At 52.7% G+C, this 17,232-nt stretch overlaps 1 protein-coding gene across 3 annotated transcripts in view; it reads left to right on the top strand.

The window, feature by feature from the left end:
* The window catches only part of KCND3 (potassium voltage-gated channel subfamily D member 3), a 208,805-nt gene that overhangs the window by 14,073 nt on the left and 177,500 nt on the right, over positions 1 to 17,232 (top strand). The window lies entirely within an intron of this gene.

Genomic DNA, 17,232 nt, shown 5'->3' with positions numbered 1-17,232 from the left:
ATGATCTCACAGTTTATGAGTTTGAGCCCGCATCGGGCTCTGCACTGGCAGTGCAGAGCCTGCTTGGGATTCTCTCTCTCTCCCTCTCTCTCTCTCTCTCTCTGCCCCCCTTCCGCTTGCATGGATGTGCTCTCTGTCTTCAAAATAAATAAGTAAACTTAAAAAAAAAATGAAAAGGATCACTGTGGCTGCTGGGGAGTGAATGCTTTGTAGGGGGAGAAGCTACCATCATAGTCCAGGCAGCAGATGATGGTGGCTGGGCCAAGGGTGCTGGTGGCGGGGAGGGGAGAGCTGAGACATTCTGCATGTACGGGAAGGCAGGGGCAAGAGGAAGCCATGCTGGTCCCGCTTCTACCGCACCAGCGCCAAAAGCTCCCGTAGCAAAAAGCCGAAAGCTCCTGTAGAGCAAGCACTGGCCCAGGAAGATATGGTCCTCAAGACTTTCCTCACCCCTGGGAGAAGCATTTCACAAGAAGGCATGAACCAAGCACCTGCCAAGGACTGGACACCCTCTCACCACCATGGGGGACAGTCTTGGCTCAGAAACAGGAACAGGTGACTCAGAAAGTCAGTGGTTGTGAGAGCGGCTGAGACAGAGAGGCGGGCAGGCGGTCAGGGCTGCAGATGGGGGACAGGTAGATTCACACGGGTAGGATATAGGAGACTTTGGGTGCTTCACACTGGAACCGTTACGTTAGGTTGGTTTTCCAGTCCAGCAATTCAAACTGCTGCAGTTTTTGGAAAGGGATTTTCGGGCTGGTGCCCATTTCGCAGCTCTCCTCCTCAGTCTCTCAAAATCAATCTCAATCTCTCTCTCTCCCTTTCTCTGTTTGGTTTTGTTTGGGTTTCCCTCTTTAAACACACCCGTAAACACAAACTTGATTCTTCCTGAGGAATAGCAATTATTCTGCCGGAAAATAGTGTAAATAAAAGGCAGGCTGGCCCTCCCTCCCCTCAGGGGAGGGGCAGAAGCCCTCAGTAACTACTAGAGCATTTTTGTGTCTCTCATCCAGCGGGGGAGCTCCTGTTCTGGGGCCCAACAGGGCCCTTGTGCACATGCTGTCATGACTGGAAGGCCCCCCTTCCCCTTCCCCTTCCCCAAGCAGGGAGAGGAGCAGAGACTTGGCTGTGAGTCTCCTGGCCCCTGGACACAACCAACCCCTTCCAAGAAGCTGACACCTGTACTCCAGTCGTCAGTGTTCATCCTCTGGTGCTATCCAAGCAGTTTTTTCTTTCTTTCTTTCTTTTTATTTATTTATTTATTTTTTGGAAGTAGGGACCAGTCCCCCAGCAATCTCTTTTGGAAGAGGTGTTCTATAGTGACCTCAGACCAACTTCCAATGAGGACCTGTTTGTGACAAGGAGGAAGGAGTTACCGCAATGCCTCGGAGCACGCAGAGTTCTCGGCCAGAAGGCTCAGATACCGTGCCCTCCAGGTTGAGTCCAGTGCTGGTGCCTCTGTCCAGCTTGCATCCAGGCCAGAACAGAGGCCCAGCCTCCCCCGCCCTCCACCCGGCACAATGCAAATGATGGGTGAGTGGGAAGGTGGGGGACAGGGAGGGAAGACAGCTCAGCCTTTGCTGACCACAACTGGATGGAGGAAGATTGCATCTCGCTCATGTAATCATATTCCGGGTGTCAGGACTGGAATGAGCGTCATTAAACTGAATCAGAAAAATCGTTTTAATATAAGTGCCACCTCACACACAAGCTAGTTGATGGAGAGATGGATGAGGCTGGGGACGCCTCCTTTGTAATGTGATGCTGTAAAATCCCATCACCTTCATTATTTCCCACGGAGCCAACGCATCATAATACCCATGAGCGGCAGAACAGCTTGAATTTAATATACAGAAAGTCCAATCAAACAATAAATGGATGGAACTATATAAAGAAACCATTTTCTGGGAGGCTGGCTCCATTCTCTGGGACTCAGCTCCCTGACACATGAAATGTGCATCAATTTTCCCCAACTCATGCAGCTGCCGAATCACCACATGTGATATTTGTTTGCTTCCAAAGTGGAAGCGGGGAACTCTCCCCCCCTACATTATCTGGCTATCGATGCAAAATTGCAAACCTCGTTTTCTTTGATTTGCATCCAGTGGTTCCCGGTGGCACAGCGAAGGCACCATCCCGATGCCAGCCAGACTGGAAGCACAGCCCCCCCTCCGTCCCAGGACCTTACTCAGTCCCAGTGACACTTTGTCGTCGTCCTTAAACAAAAATCTGGACACCGGATTCGGGACACCAGACTGGGCTGCCGGGGGGCTGGGATGTCTCCACCCTTGCAGTCATCTGAGAGAAACTGGCCAAAGCCCTCACTGTGCTGACACACGCTGTGTGCCTGTGACGCTGGGACCATCCGGTCTTGCCTTGGGGTTGTGCGGAGCAGACGTTCCGTCCCAGGCTGGACCCGGCCACCAGCATGTCTTCCGTCTTTCCTTCTGTCCCTCTTACCCAGCCGGCCATCCGGACTGTGGAGGCAGATATCAACCTGACTGGCCACGCAGGGTTGAAAAGGCAAATCAGCTCCTTGACGGCTACACAATACATATCAAAGACTGATGGCGATAATGTTTTTATGCTTCTGGTGGGAGATTCCCTCCAGCACTGTCTCCAGTACCATGGGTAACTTAGGGTTGACCATAATTACAGGCTTATAGCTGCTGAGAAGTATCATTAGTTTATTTTTACTTCTTCCTGGCCGCGCCTACTTAAGCAGAAAAAATAAGTAGAATTTAAACGAAATGATACTAAAACGACAGACAGCACGCATCTTGATTCAACCCAGCAGATATCCTTGAGCAGCTAGTATTTGTGACGCACCCTGTTAGGCAGTGTTGGGGAAATAGAAATAACTAAGACTTCGCTCCTGTCCTAAGAAGTTTGATGATACAGCAGGGGATTTGAGTGTGTTTATGAGCAGACAGGCAAGGATGGGGCATGTTCTGGAGCGATCGGGAAATATTTGGCATGGAATGCTTAATAAATATTTGCTGATGAATGAGTGACTGGCTTCACGGAAAAGGTGACATTTCAGCTAGACCAACAACAGTGGGTAGGATTTTGAGATGCGGAAATGGGAAATCCAAGTAAATTGCAAAAGGGCACGGTGCTCGGGAGCTTACCCAGTGCGCTGGTTTGCTAGTGTTTAGGGTATATGAGGGAAATGGCTAGAGATAAGCAGGAATAAAAGGCTTGCTGGAGACACAGAGGACCTCAAATATTAGGCTAAGGCATTTATCTGGGAGGCATTAGGGAGTCACTAACGGCGTTCCGGTGTCGCAGTGATTAGGAAGATCTGAAGCCATCTTCTGGTTGAATGTTAGAGGGGGCCCTTGCCCACTGTGCGGCCAGCCAGCAGTCTGATCCAGGAAAGAGGTGAGGAAGGCCTGACGTGGGATGGTTGCGGTGGAAAGGGACAGAAAGAGGTAGAGTGGAAAGACATCCAGGAGAAGAGAAGTCAAAAGTAACTCTGGAATTATGACGCCGGGTGATTAGAGATGGGGAGGTGGCACACGTCATGGGGGGAACAGTTTGGCAGGAGGGCAAGGGAGGGTAGAGACAGTAAACTTGGCTTTGGACCTTCTCTACTTGCAGTTGACTCTGGGCAGCCTTGAGGCAGCCGGCAGGGTGGTGGGAAGGTGGGTCTAGAGATTAACACAGAGAAGGGGGCCAGGCCAGCAAGGCAGTTTTGGAATGGGGTGAGGCAGGGAATCGATGAGATTACCAAAGAAAACCGAAGGGAAGGAGGAGGAGAGGCCCCACTTCTCTGGCACCCTGCCCCCTTCAGAAATGTGGAAGCCACCCGTGAATGGCTTCTAGGACACCTCCATTCAGCCTCTGTCCTTGGCATGTGGCTGTTCCCTGTCATACTGTGTTTCTGCTGGGGCCAAAAGGTCATATTGGTTTTCTGAGTCAAATAAGGTTTTCTTTTAATCTCCTACAATGATAATTAAATAAACAGTGCTGACCCAGGAAGGCAGAATTGGCTTATGGGCTTTGCTAAAAATAAATAAATAAATAAAAGGATCCTCACATTGGCATGTGGATAGGATAGGTGGGGTCTGAATGGTCACAGAGCAACGGCCATCTGTGCCTGGCCCAGGGCGGTGCTAACTGGGAGTGCCACAGCCTCTGCAGACGGCTCTGTCCTGGTCCCTGAAGTGCCAGACCCCTGAGCAGAACCTCTGGGGACTAAAGACACTGCCAGTACTCCTCCTCCCCCTCTTCTCCTCTGAGAGAAATGTCGGACACACTCCTGGCCTCCCTGGGAACCTCCTCTGGCCTGGCCCCTCCCGGAGACACCTGTCTGGGGCCCGTGGTCAGCAACTGGCCAAGTCATGGCTCAGAGATTTAGCAAACATGCACCGAGCCCTGGCTATGAGCAAGACTGGGTCGAGGTTGACTGGGGAGGCTGTGAAGAGAAACGGGGGCGAGGACTACATCCTGTGGGGTGGGTGCTGGGCTCCCATTCTGTATATGAGAAGACCGAGGCTCCGAGGGTGTAGGGAACTTGCCCCACTGAGGTCTTCTGACTCCTTTAGAGTCCACTGCTTCTTAAAGAGCTTCAGTCCCGTAACGGAGATACCCTGTGGGCACAGAGCTGTGTTTCTGGGTTCAGCAAGGTAAGTGGTATGAGTGAAGGGTAGTAAAGTGTGAGGGGAAGGTGGAGGAGGCAGGAATCAAAACGCCTTCTCGGAGGAGGTGGCATTTCAGCTGTAGTGGAAAAGTTAAATGTGCTCGTTCCTTATTTATTCAGCAAATATTGTGGGTCTACACGTGCCAGGCTGTGTGCTGGGGACTGAGGAGGTACTCACGAACAGAACGGCCAAATCCTCGGAGGCCGGCATTCTCACCGGAGCAGCAGACAATAAACAAGTGAATGTATAAAATGAGAATGTAAGGTTGACATAAAAGCCAAGAAAAAAGAGAGAAAGCTGGTAAGGGGAGAGAGAGGGAGGGCATCGGCTGGACTGGGGTGAGGGTTCAGAGGAACAGCCCCTCTAGCCTCTCTCCAGGTAGAAGTGCCGTCCACGGTTGGTCAGGCGTTGGAGAGAGGCTGACCCCAGGACAGACATGACAATTTAACAGCTATGTTGGAACCTCGTGACGGTTGCTGTCCAGAAAGTGGAGAAGCAGCTGTTTGCCATCCTCGCTGAAGACTGAGTGAGTAGAGATAGGCTCGACCTGACATGTAAAGGGCTACTGTCCCTCATTATCAACAACCACAGCAACAACAATAATAGCTTCTACGGTGTTCCAGGTACTGGGCTAAATATAAATTATTTATATGCATTTCCTCATTTACCTCCCCCATTAGTCATATGAGAGGGAGAGATCACTGTTTTCTGTTTTTTATTATTTAAAAAAATTTTTATTTTAATGTTTATTTATTTTTGAGAGAGAGAGAGAGAGAGAGCGCGCGCGCACACGCATGAGTGGGGGAGGGGCAGAGAGAGAGAGAGAGAGAGAGACAGAATCCAAAGCAGGCTTCAGGCTCTGAGCTGTCAGCACAGAGCCCAATGCGGGGCTCGAACTCATAGACCGTGAGATCCTGACCTGAGATGAAGTCGGAGGCTTAACTGACTGAGCCACCCAAAGCACCCGTTTTCTGTTTTAAAGCTGAGGAAACAGAGGCTTGCTCAGAGCCTACTGCTGATAAATGCAGAGGCTGGGCTTACAAGGTGCACTGGTCTGACCTGCACAGGCACCTACCCTATCCCTAGGGACCCAGATTTCCATCCTTGGAGAGGCCTTTGGGGGAAATCTCCTTCCGCAGCCTCTGTCTTGGGCAGTGGGAGGGGAGGACACCATGTCCCCAGTGTGCTAATGTGCCTGTACCAACTCTTAGGCCTGTTGGCAAAGGTCATGAGCATTAGGAGTGGACACAGGATGGTGAAGAAGGACAGATCAGAGTCACTGGAGACAAGGCCAATGGGGATTAAGCTCCTCTGGGCCCCCAGAGACATGACCACAGGGGACAGGCAGGGGACGAGGTCACCAACAGGCACAGTGCGTCCTGGTGAAGGGGAGACAAAAAAGGAGATAGGAAATTTTAGTGTAGTAGTAGAGTCTGTGCAAAAAAAAAAAAAAAAAAAATTAGGGAAGAGGGAAAGTTGTAAATATGCATACTATGTAAATATCCTATGTAAATTTCTTTTAGGATAACTTTCAAATCTCGTGCCATCTTCCTCTCTGGAGAGATTCTGGTCCCAGGTGGCTTTGTTGCCTTGTCCTCCATCTGGGTGTTGGCAACATCCCCACCCTCCCCTCAGCAGGCCTCCGGGCATAACAGCTTTTCAGGGGTCCCTCCCAGCGCCCTGGAGAGACGGCAGGCCCAGGTCCGGCAGCAGAGAGCTGGAGGCCAGCCTCACGCGTGGGAGTGATGGGAAGCAGCTCTGATAGGGCCTCTCAGAGGCCCTGTCAGAGTCCGGTGACAGAGGGCAGGCTGGCCCTGTCCATCGCGTCCACCCCCCACTCTAGGTCCCGCCCACTGCTGATGGGGCAGGTGAGGGGTAGGGTGAGGAATCTCCTGGGGACCTAGGGAATGTCACCCCTTGCACGCATGGGTCACAGGTGTTACCTCGTACCCACCCTCGGTGAGGAATCACAGTACAGGTGTGACTCTCTTCATGAGTGGTGACCCTCACTCCTCCCCTGGCTGGCTCTCCTGATGGCTGGTGTTGGACATTTTCTGCTTTTTCATGCCACACGAGAGAGGAACGAGAGCAATTTGCCATGTGTGACCCTACATTTGTTTTTCTTCTTTCCCTTCTTCCTCAACCTGTTTCTCTTCTGCGTCCAGAAGCTGCTAGAAGTTCTCCCCAGAGTTATGTATCTTGAGGACATGTGTCTTTGGAGCCAAAGCCCCCTCGTCTCCCTCTCCTCCCTCCCCTCTCCAGCAGAAGCTTCTCTCTCTGGGCTAGGAAAAGGGCATTGTGTCGATTAATAAAACATTTTTCTGTAGTCCGATTGCCATGCTCAGAGTTTGGGCAGGGCTTAGAGATGATGAAGCATTATGCCCACCCCCACCCCACACATTGTGTTTGACTTTCTTGATATTTCCATGTAAGGTCAGCTTCTCATCTGAAGAGCAGAAAGCCGCTGCGTTCATGCTCTGAGTTAGGTGTTTTACGCCTGGGCTGGCCCACGTGGGTTGCCCGAATCCTTTGGCTGGGGAGGGCTCCCTAGGACAATTAGGAGCCAGGAGATGTGGGTTGAGGGGCCAGTTTTGGCAGGCTGTGTGACCTTGGGCAAGCTACTGTCTCTCTCTGGTGCTCAGCATTCTCTACTGAATGATGGATTGAACTTAGTAGTTTTCACCTCCTAGCCAGTTCCACAAGCTGTAAGTCTCTCACTCTTCAAAGAAAAACTGATCTTTAGTCCAGCAGCCTAGAGGATCCATAGCCTGTGGATGGCAAGGCACTGGGGACCTTCCCATTTCCCTCTCTTCACCTCCAAAGAAGAAAAAGTTAAAAGAGCCCCTGGCCAAAGTGGCCACAGAAAGGCAAGTCTGCAGGAGGGCCTGGGAGGTCCTGCTTGGAGACTCCCCCAGAAAGCTCCAGGATGCCTGATGGTGAGCCAGGACGACAGGGTCAAGGTCAGCAGCCTGCAGCCACATAATACTGTGTTTGGAGACAGCAGGGACTTGTGGATTCAGCCCCAGGGCTCCTCTGCACGGGCTGGATGAGGGGAAGGCATAAGATGTTAACCCTGGGACCGTCAGACAGCCATCTGAGGCACACAAGTCTTGGGTTTAGAAAGAGTCCAGTTTGCTATCCCGCTTCACAGCTGGACTCCCCTCAACAACTCCCAGCAGATGGTAACAGGTCTGCCTGACCATTTAGGAATGGATGCTAACCCTTTTGGCCACAGCGCATTCCATGCAGGAGAGGGCCCTTCCCTCTTCTGTGTATTGAGCCCCAAGCCTGCTTCCTCTACACCCCAAAAGGGTGGGTGAGAGATTTAAGAACCCAGAAGGTTTTGGGGCACCTGGGTGGCTCTGTCGGTTAAGTGTCCAACTTCGGCTCAGGTCATGATCTCACGGTTTGTAGGTTCGATCCCCGCGTCAGGCTGTGTGCTGACAGCTCAGAACCTGGAGTCGGCTTAGGGTTCTGTGTCTCCCTCTCTCTCTGCCCCTCCCTTGCTCATGCTCTGTCTCCTTCTCTCAAAAATAAATAAATATTAAAAAACATTTTTTTTAAAAGAGCCCAGAAGGTTCTGTTAAGGAAACCATTCTGCCAGGCAAGTATACTTATGGTCAAGGAAGTTACTAGGGGACTCGGTGGCAAGAAGACCCTGGGACATTGGTCCTGGCACAGCCTTAAGGTGACCCAGGTCCAGCCCTGGCAGCTCCTAGCCCTTCAGGGAATGGAAGCTTGATGAGCGAATGAACTCCAAACCAGGCCCTTTGGGGTGAATAGTCAAGGGCTTACACAGCGCTGATGGGCAGATTATGAGGCCGGTGGAGCCCCCATCCTTCTACAGTCTCCCATCACCCCATCTCTACTGACACCTCCACCAGGGGCTGGTTTCTTGCTTGTCCCACCCCATCCCTATTCTCCCATTGGTCTGGAAATGACCCTCTGTTCTCCACTCTCATTATTTTATTACATGAGCTCCCCACAAGAACGCAAGAGAATCTGTATATTGCTAGAAGCATTCGTGTGGGCAGCGCGGCTTACATTACCTTGAGGTATTTGAATGAAACTAACCGTTTAATGCTCACAGAGGGCCGGGGAGAGGGTGAGCAGTGAGTGGGCTCTCTCTGGCTGTGAGCATGTCACGGGCTTTCTTTCCAGTGTGCATAGAGGACAGGGACTAAGGAGCGGGCAGCAGGTGGTGGCGGTGAAGGGGAAGCTTGGTGGACATGGGCCAGCTTCGTGAGTCTTCTCCTAGGGAGGCTCTCTGCCTTCTGTCAGCACCATCTGAAAGCCTGGGTAAACAGCCCCATCTGCACAGGGAGCCCCTGCTCCTCCCAGGCAGGCACTGTGGTCCCAGACCCCGGCTCCCAGCAGAGGGCCTGGCACACAGAAGGGGCTCCGTTGTCAGGTCCTGGCCCATCCCTTTCTCTTCATGTCCTGCCAGTTTACTTCAGACAGTGAGAGGAACCTACACATGTGGGTGTCAAGAAAAAATGACAGCCGAAATTTGAAACCAAGTAGGACTGGCCCGTGAGTCAGGTGCAGGGTTTGTGCATTTCAGGGCACGAGGTGAAGGAGGATATGCCCAAATTTAGGGTGGGGTGTGTAGCTCCGGAACCTTTCCTATCCAGATGGGGCAGGGCCACAGAGATCGTCAGATCTATTTGACCTGGAGATGCCACGGAAGAGACAGGACATGTAGGAGTGTGTATGTCATGTGAAGAAGTTGGCTTGGAGAGCTAGAAAGGGCAAGTTGTTCCGGATAAAAGACGAAAGTTGTAGGAGAGACTCAGAAACAGGCACTGTGCTCATGAGGTGTGTGTGTGTGTGTGTGTGTGCGCGCGCGTGTGTGCACACACATGTCTGACAACCTGGCAGCAAAGAGGGGTGCATAGGAAGGAGGTTTTCAGTGTAACCCTAGGCTCTTGGTGGCACTGGGGAACCTCTCTTTGCCATCTCGAATGCCTCCAATTCTTGGAAGGTTGGCCTACTGAGAGGTGACCTTTGTCCCTAGCAGAAGCATCATCCTGAGTCAGGCCTGGGGCTTCTGGCACTCACATGAGCCCCTCACCCACCCATCCCTTTCCCAGAGAGTGATTCTGTACCTGGGGGATTCAGAGAGAATTGATGGGGATCTTGTCTTTATGAATTTGACTACTCTAGGGAACTCATGTGAATGAAGATGTTAGGTCTTTTACTTTAAAAAATTATGAAATATATCAAACATACAAGGGAAAAAAAAGCTTACCATCTCTCAGGCAGCATCTGTAAAACTCCCTTCTGCCCACAGACGTGAGTGCCTTTTATGGGAGTGGCAGGATTATTTAATAAAACTCATGTTATAGGATAAGGGCAACTTTATTTTAAGGGGGGGGTGGGGCTTGTATATATACAAAGGTATGTATGTTCTATTGTAAAAAAAAAAAAAAGTTAAAAACCTTTTTTCTTCATGTTAATTGTTTAAAACTAAACCAGAGACTAGAGACCAGCTTGTTTACCGTTAAACCTGAACCTGAGAGATTCCGTAGACCTTGGATTTGTAGTCCTGTTTCCACAAAAACGTGTTGGGAGTGGGAGTGGAAACCACAAGCCTCTGACTGGAGACGCGATTTGAATCTGTCAATGTCAGTGTCCTTTATTCATTCAACAAACATTCCTGTTGTGTTGACCATTTGTGCTCTAAAGGTGATGGGAAGCTCGCCAGGTGAGGTCATCAGGTCCAGAAAATGAATCAGATGAACTGCAGTGACACCTGTCATCTTGCTTGTTGGCAGAGTTAAGGACTATGCACTTTGGGCGATGGGGGCAAGGTGAAGGCAGAAGCCGTCTCTGATGATCCAGCCCTGAGGGATTCCCCTCCAGGCGGTGCTGGCCCCACCCTGGCAGGGGCATGGCAGGGACCATAGCCCCTTCACTTCCCGACTGTGTAAGAGCAGGAGCCAATTCTCTCCTTCTTCCATTTGTTGTGTCTACCTCCTCATGACAACTAGAATTTCAACAATATAAACTTTGCTTCTGACCAAGAGGGCCCCCTCCACCCTGAGTTTGTGCTTCCTTCCTGGCTCCAAGTTTGATGGCCATTTCCTTTAGCTCTGTGCTCCCTTGGCCATGCCTTTGACCTTGCTCCCTTGGAGCTGGCCAGGCTTCTTGAGGTAGGAAGATCCTCATCAGGGACTCTGCTGCCCCCACCACCCAGCTGCCCTGGGGGCTGAGGAGATCTGTGCCTCCCTGCGTGCGTGGAGCCCATTCTTAGCCACTCGTGCAACACAGCCCACAGGTTGGAAATTCTAGAATCCTTGGTTTCACCTCTACCCACCTGGCGCTCTCAAGGTCCCAGCTGGGCCATCCTCAGTGGCAGTCTGCTTTGGTCCAGCACTGTCTGCCAAGCCAGGGAAAGACAGTGAAATCCTAGAGTCCAGGACTGTGGTCCAGGCGGAGTCTTGGCCCCTCTGCCCTGCCTGCCTGGCCCTGGCCAGGAGCCCAGGCAGCCATAATGGTACATAAGTGCCCGTTTCCCTCCTTCCGCTGAATTGCAATAGAGTTATAACCAGAAGGCAATTCAGAGGCGCTGACTGGGGTGTGGGATTAAGGAGTGAGGTAAGGGATGAGTTCTCTTCTCCCTTTTTGTGGAGGACTGATTCCCCCGACCCCTCGAGAAGATGAAGATTTGCTTAGGCAAGACACCTTTCAAAAATGAAGAAATCCTCTGTGTGTGTGTGTGTGTGTGTGTGTGCGCGCGCGCGCGCGTGCACACTCGCGCGCGCGTGTGTGTGCGTGTATGTCACTGTGCAGCAGTGACATACACACGCGCGCGCACGCACACACACACACACCCAGGAGATGGTGCCACCTGCCTGGGTTCCGCTTGGTCCCAGAAGGCTATTTGACTGTAAGCTCCCCTGTAACCTTTGCATCCATCAAGGCTCCCTGTCAGGCAGGCTTTCCTGAGGTCCAACCTCTGTTCCTCATGATAGGGTCCATTCAGTGCTTCAGCTCAGCCATCCCGGAAGCTGGGGGTCTGCAGGTCAACCTCCTTGCTCCGTGGAACACCTCTGGCTTTTGAGACCACGGCAGGGCTGTCTATTCTAGTAGTAATGATAGGAAGCCCTTCACAGAGTGGGCCAGGCAATACCCTAAATGCTCCGCATTTGTTAACTGGGTTTTCCCAACAGTGTCCTCCCCTTGCAGATGAGGCACGGAGAGACGAAGTAACTTGTCAAAGTTCCTCACTCAGTGGCAAAGCAGGGTTTCCAACCCAGGCATTCTGGCTCCCGTCCTCCCGCCCCCAGCAGCTGCACTAGATTGTCACTCGCGTGTTGACCGTTTTCTTCACCACTTCCTTTGTGGGACTCCGTGTCAGTTCACTTGTATCGCATGACACATCACCCCAGAAATCTAGCAGCTTGTGCCACAAACATTTATTATTTCTCATGACTCTGTGGGTTGGTGGGGCGGTTCTCTGGGTCTGGGTTGGCTCAGCTGACCTCTCTGCTTAGCTGTGGCTCGACTGGGGATGGCTGGTGTAGGATGGCCCCCCACATCTGGCGGCTGGCTGGAGCGGCAGGGATGGATTTTATGTCTCTTGTCCCACCATCCAGTGGGCTCCCAGGACCCTCCAACTGGTGACAGGTCACTGAGGTACCAAGGGCTAAAAGAGTGGTTAACCCTAATGTACAAGCCTTTTCCAACCCCCTGCCGTGTCACATTCGCTAATGTCCCAATAGCCAAAGCAAATCACACGTGCAAGCCAAGATCCAAAGGGTAGAGAGATCAATTCTGCCTTTTGATGGGAGGAATTACAATGCCACACTGCACAGGGAAGTGAATACCAAAGGATGGGAAGAATTGGTGGACATTTTTGCAACCCGCCACAGCATCATTACTGTGAGCTACGGGGACTTGATTTTACAGTGGGTGATCAGTGGGGATGTATGGACAGTCTGGGCAGGGGGCTGTCCACGGGGACCTCAGCCTGGTCAAAAGTCCAAGTTGTTTTCATGATGCCAACACAGGGGCAGTGGCTTCAAGCTGTAAAATAGTGGTGTGACTGTTTTGGTCAGGGTCAGGGAAGGCAGTGAAGAGAATGGGTTTTCCTCTCTGGTGACACCAGTCTTCCTGTCCCGAGGCCAAAGGAAGGAAGCCATAGGCTTGTTCACTCCTGAGGACTGTGATTGCTGGCCTGGCTTCTCCAAGGAGGCCCCTGCTAGAGAGAGAGTGGACTCCAAAAGCAGACAGACCTGAGTTCTGTCCTCAGCTCTGCCACTCTCTCACAGCAGGACCAAGCAGCAGGCTACCTGCAGACCACAGTTTCTTCTTTTGGCCAATGAAGATTGCTCTCGGGTTTAGAAATAGTGCCGCTCGTGAAGTGCCTAGACCAGCGGCTGGCCATGCGCGTGCCCCGGTGTGAGGGCTGGGAGGGCTCCTCTACCCTTGTGCATGGGCGGGAATGGCCAGAGGAACAGAGCCGTCGTTGGTAAATAACTCTTGGCTCACCCAGGAATACCAGATGGTGTGCCAGCAGCTCGGGCCAGGGAGACGCAGGGCAGAAACTATAGGGAGAACAGAAGTGGGACTATAGCTGCCCAAGGGCTCAGCTCCGTGGGCACCTCTCACACAGGTGAGCAGGACGTTGCTTGAGCCCCTGAGTCTTAGACACGGGAAAGCTAGGATGACAGCCTCCGTGTCAGCCAGGGAGCAGCCACAGCCGCACTGGAACCCAGATCGCTTTATTTCCTGGCCACTGCTCTTCCCTCCATGCCGTGAGAGCTAATGTCTCCCTCTGGCCTCCCTTAAAATACCCAGTTCCCCGGGTCATCGTGCTGTTGGGTCCTTGTCCGGTTCCCATGCTTCTGTGCAGAGCCTCAGTATGGGGAAGTCGGGGTGGGGGGGAGATGTATCGTAGGTGCAGAGGGTGGCAGCAAGGAGGGAGCGTGGTATCCGCTGGCAGCTGCCAAGGAGGAGACAGGCCTTTGCAGAGGCTCCGAGCAGAGGTCAGTCCTGGCTTTCAGACATGGACGCCGAGGAGACAAAGAGAGAGCCATCCCCATCAAACCGGCCTCTGCCCTCCTCTCTCTTGGAGCTGCCTGGAGTGAACGAGGAAAGCGATTATTTATCAGGGTGTTGGTCAGGAAATTGGACACCTTCAACAAAGACCGGGAAACATCGTGCCAACTGGGTCTGATGGGGGTGACTGGGCTGCTTGGAGCACAACGGCCTCGCTGACGTCAGTGTTTGCTTTCAGGGGACAGCTAAGGACGCCCACCGCGTGTAAGATGAATGCAGGAGGGCAGGCCCTCTGTGGCCAGCCCGAAAGCTGGCTGCCAGCTCCTGGTGGGACAGCCAGGGAGCAGCAAAGTAGGCCGGGCTGTAGCCCAGGTCCCTGGGCAGAGAGAGCTTCACCCTCTGCAGCACCTCCCTCCTCCCCAGGACAAGAGCGAGTCCGGGCTCCTGGGCAAATGCCCCACTGCTCTGGCAGAGGTGGGAGGAGGCAGGGCCTGACCTGGGGGCCTTCTCTAGAGTGGAAGCAGGCATTTGGACGGGGTTCCCCCAGTCACTCGCCGCCCTCCCCCACTGTGGAGGCCCCAGGCTCCCCTCCGGTCCTCATGAAGAGACAGAGAGATGAGAGCCCTAGGGAAGGCACTCTGGAAACAGTCTGTTCTGTTCTCTCCCCTGTCCCTGGAGACCTACGCTCATTCTTAATGCGAGAGGGGGTTTGAGAGAAAGCGTCTCCCCTGGAATTAGGCACTTTACATACATTAACTGTGTCTGCTTCAGTCACTCTCTCCCCCTGTCTCAGCCTGGTTGGGGGTTGACATGGGTGTCTCCCCCACCCCACCTCCAGCCCCAGGTTTCCCTGAGGACCTTCCAGCATTTTGTCCCTGACCACTTTCTGGGTGAGGGGGTGGGGGCTGAAGAGGCTCATGCTCTTGGGGGCCCTTCTGGGCCTGACCAGTCCTATGGGGAAGAGAGGAAGGGCTACCCAGTCGTGTGGTGGCACCACTCCATGGCAGACCCAGTTTCTCCATTTGGAGCGTGACTGCGGGCCATGAGCGTTCCCCCTTGATGTTGCTAAGTGGGGCTTTTGCAAGTGTTCTGAGGATCAGCATCCTTAGCTAAAAAGGATCTTGGGCTTTGGGGTATTTTCTCTGGGCCCACATTTTAAGCCTTAAATATCTACGGACTGGTGGGGCCATGGAAGATTCATCTGGGGTCTTTTGTGAAGCCAGCTCCAGTAGAGGAGATAAGGTCCCGGCAGGGGGGTGTGGAGGAGTTTGGTCCAGGGTGGGTAGGGGAGGAGTGGCTAGGACTGAGGGACCCTTTGACCATGAGACTCTCACATGTCCAACCAGTTCTGTACCTCAGGGCTCTGAGGAAGGAGCTCTCTCGTGGTGTCTTACTTCATACTGACTACATGCCACAGAGCACCTGGCAGGGACAACAATGGCACAGAACTTGCTTCCATTCATTCATCACAGCCGCCACTCTTCCCAGAAGTGGGCAGTGAGAGAATATAGATGTTCCCACCCCGCTGGACCCCCGAGCAGGAGACAGTGAGTGAAGTTAAAGTGTCTGCAACTGAGCTCATGGCCGGATGGAGGTGGGGGTGGGGGGGCCTGGAAGCTTCCAGTGCCTTCTGGACCTTTAGGAATGAGAGAGTTGCCTGCCTGTTGAGGGTGGAAAGTAGAGGGTGGGGAGCCACCTGGAGAAAGGGAGTAAGAGGCAGACCCAGGGTGAGGGAGGGAGGGCTGTGCACCCCAGCGTGCTCACGGTGGAGCGTTTAAATACAGAGGAGAAACTCAATCTCTGCCTCTTTGTTTATAGTTGCTTTTGCTCCTGAAAAGCAGCTTCCATCCCTTGAGTAATTACAGCAAAGAAGGCTGAGGTTTTACGGAGGGTTTACAGGGAGTTGGGGAGCATGTAAAGGTGCCTCTGGAACACGGGGCAGGCAGTCCCGCACTGACTGCCTCCCTTTGATTTGCAGAACCGGGAACAGTGAGTAGAAACACGCTGTGTCTGGGCAAGTGGGCAGAGTCCAGCTCTGGGGACTTCAGCACGACCGCTCTACTTAACTGTTACGCAGCCTGGCTGCCTCTGTGAGTGTGTTTCCCTTCCCCGATGTGGCTATGTCATTGGGTGATAAAATAGAACATGATGAGTGTCATTCTAAAGCAATTACAAGCAAGATGCATAATGGCAGAGCTGGGGAACACGGCATATGGCCTCGGGCAGCCGCCGTGTGCGATGCTTCTGCTTCGGGAGATTTTGTCCCCACCCCCCACCGCCCTGAAAAACCAGACTGGGCTTCATGGTGAGGAAGAAAAGGCCAGGGAAGCCCCCCACAGCCCACCAGGCGGAGGCTGAAGGCCCTGGGGGTGGAGATCAAGGGCGGCCAGACAGAGGGAGCCTGCCAGCTCCAGAGGGTGCAGAAGAATGGGGAGCCACAGGAGCACCCTCAAATCGCAAGCTGAGCAGCCCAAGCCTGGAGAGCGTTAGGGGACTTTGGGGGTCACAAAGAGTAGAGGCTAAGTGGTGTTCTTATTTTACCCAGGCTGAGTCTTCTGGCTGTCTTTGTTCCCTCACTCCAGCCCCAGCCACTTCCTGCTCCCCGGGCAGCTCCCTGGCAGCTCGCAGCTCTGTTCATACATCAGATTGCTAAGTGAGGCTCGCAGGGCCTCCAGGCTGCTCTGTTTGTCAGTGACCAACTTTTCCCACTCTTCCCAGGAAATGCCTGTGCTTCTGGGCACTGCTAATTGGGCCTGAAGCTCTCTCCTACTCTAGTCTCAGCTCAGAGATCTGCAGGGCATTGGGTAGGTGTTCTAGAGTGGATTAACCACGGGCCTCTGGCAGGGAAGAGCACAGCCTGGTCAGGTTAGGTTCGATGCCTTTGTAGAAGCTGTATTACGACCCTCTCTCTGCCACATACGTAGGATGCAAATATCTCCCTGGCACAGCCCAAATGTGTGTGTGTGTGTGTGTGTGTGTGTGTGTGTGTGTGTGTATACATCCACACCTGCACATGTGTGTGTCTTTGTGTGTGTATGTCAGATGGTTTGGGGACAGCCTGTCTGTAGGCTGCCAGATCACTGGGCAGAGCTCCCAGGGACTCCAAGGTGCTTATCCAGGTCCCCTGGAAAAGTACCAGTGACCCCTACTATTCCCTGATCTGCAGTGGGAAGTAGTCTGTTTTGCCCAGGATCTCCCCAGGCACGTATTCCTGATCTCAACTGAGAGAGTCCTTGACTTTCTTCTGTCCACCCACCGACATGCACTAGCAAAGAATGGCAAACGTCTTTTGTAAAGGGTCAGAATAGATATTTTAGGCTTTGTGGGTCGTACCTTTTCTGTTGCAACAACTCACTTGTGCTGTTGTGGTGCAAAAGCAGTCATAGACGATAGGTAAATGAGTAAGCATGACTGTCTCTAATTTTATTTATGAAAACAGAAGAAGGGACAGATTTGCTCCAAGATGGTGGTTTCATAAGGAGCAGAGGGCAGAAGCCTGACACCAGGACTTGCCCTCTGCAGACTTCCTCTTTCTTTGGGAGCCCAGTCAACATCTTGCTTTAAAATGAAAACTTAGGGG

The sequence above is a fragment of the Herpailurus yagouaroundi genome, unplaced genomic scaffold, assembly GCF_014898765.1.
Source record: "Herpailurus yagouaroundi ecotype Mexico unplaced genomic scaffold, PumYag 77, whole genome shotgun sequence".
NCBI classification, from domain to species: Eukaryota; Metazoa; Chordata; class Mammalia; order Carnivora; family Felidae; genus Herpailurus; species Herpailurus yagouaroundi.
The sequence above is the reverse complement of the archived record's forward strand: the minus strand, read 5'-3'. Positions and strand labels throughout refer to the sequence as shown.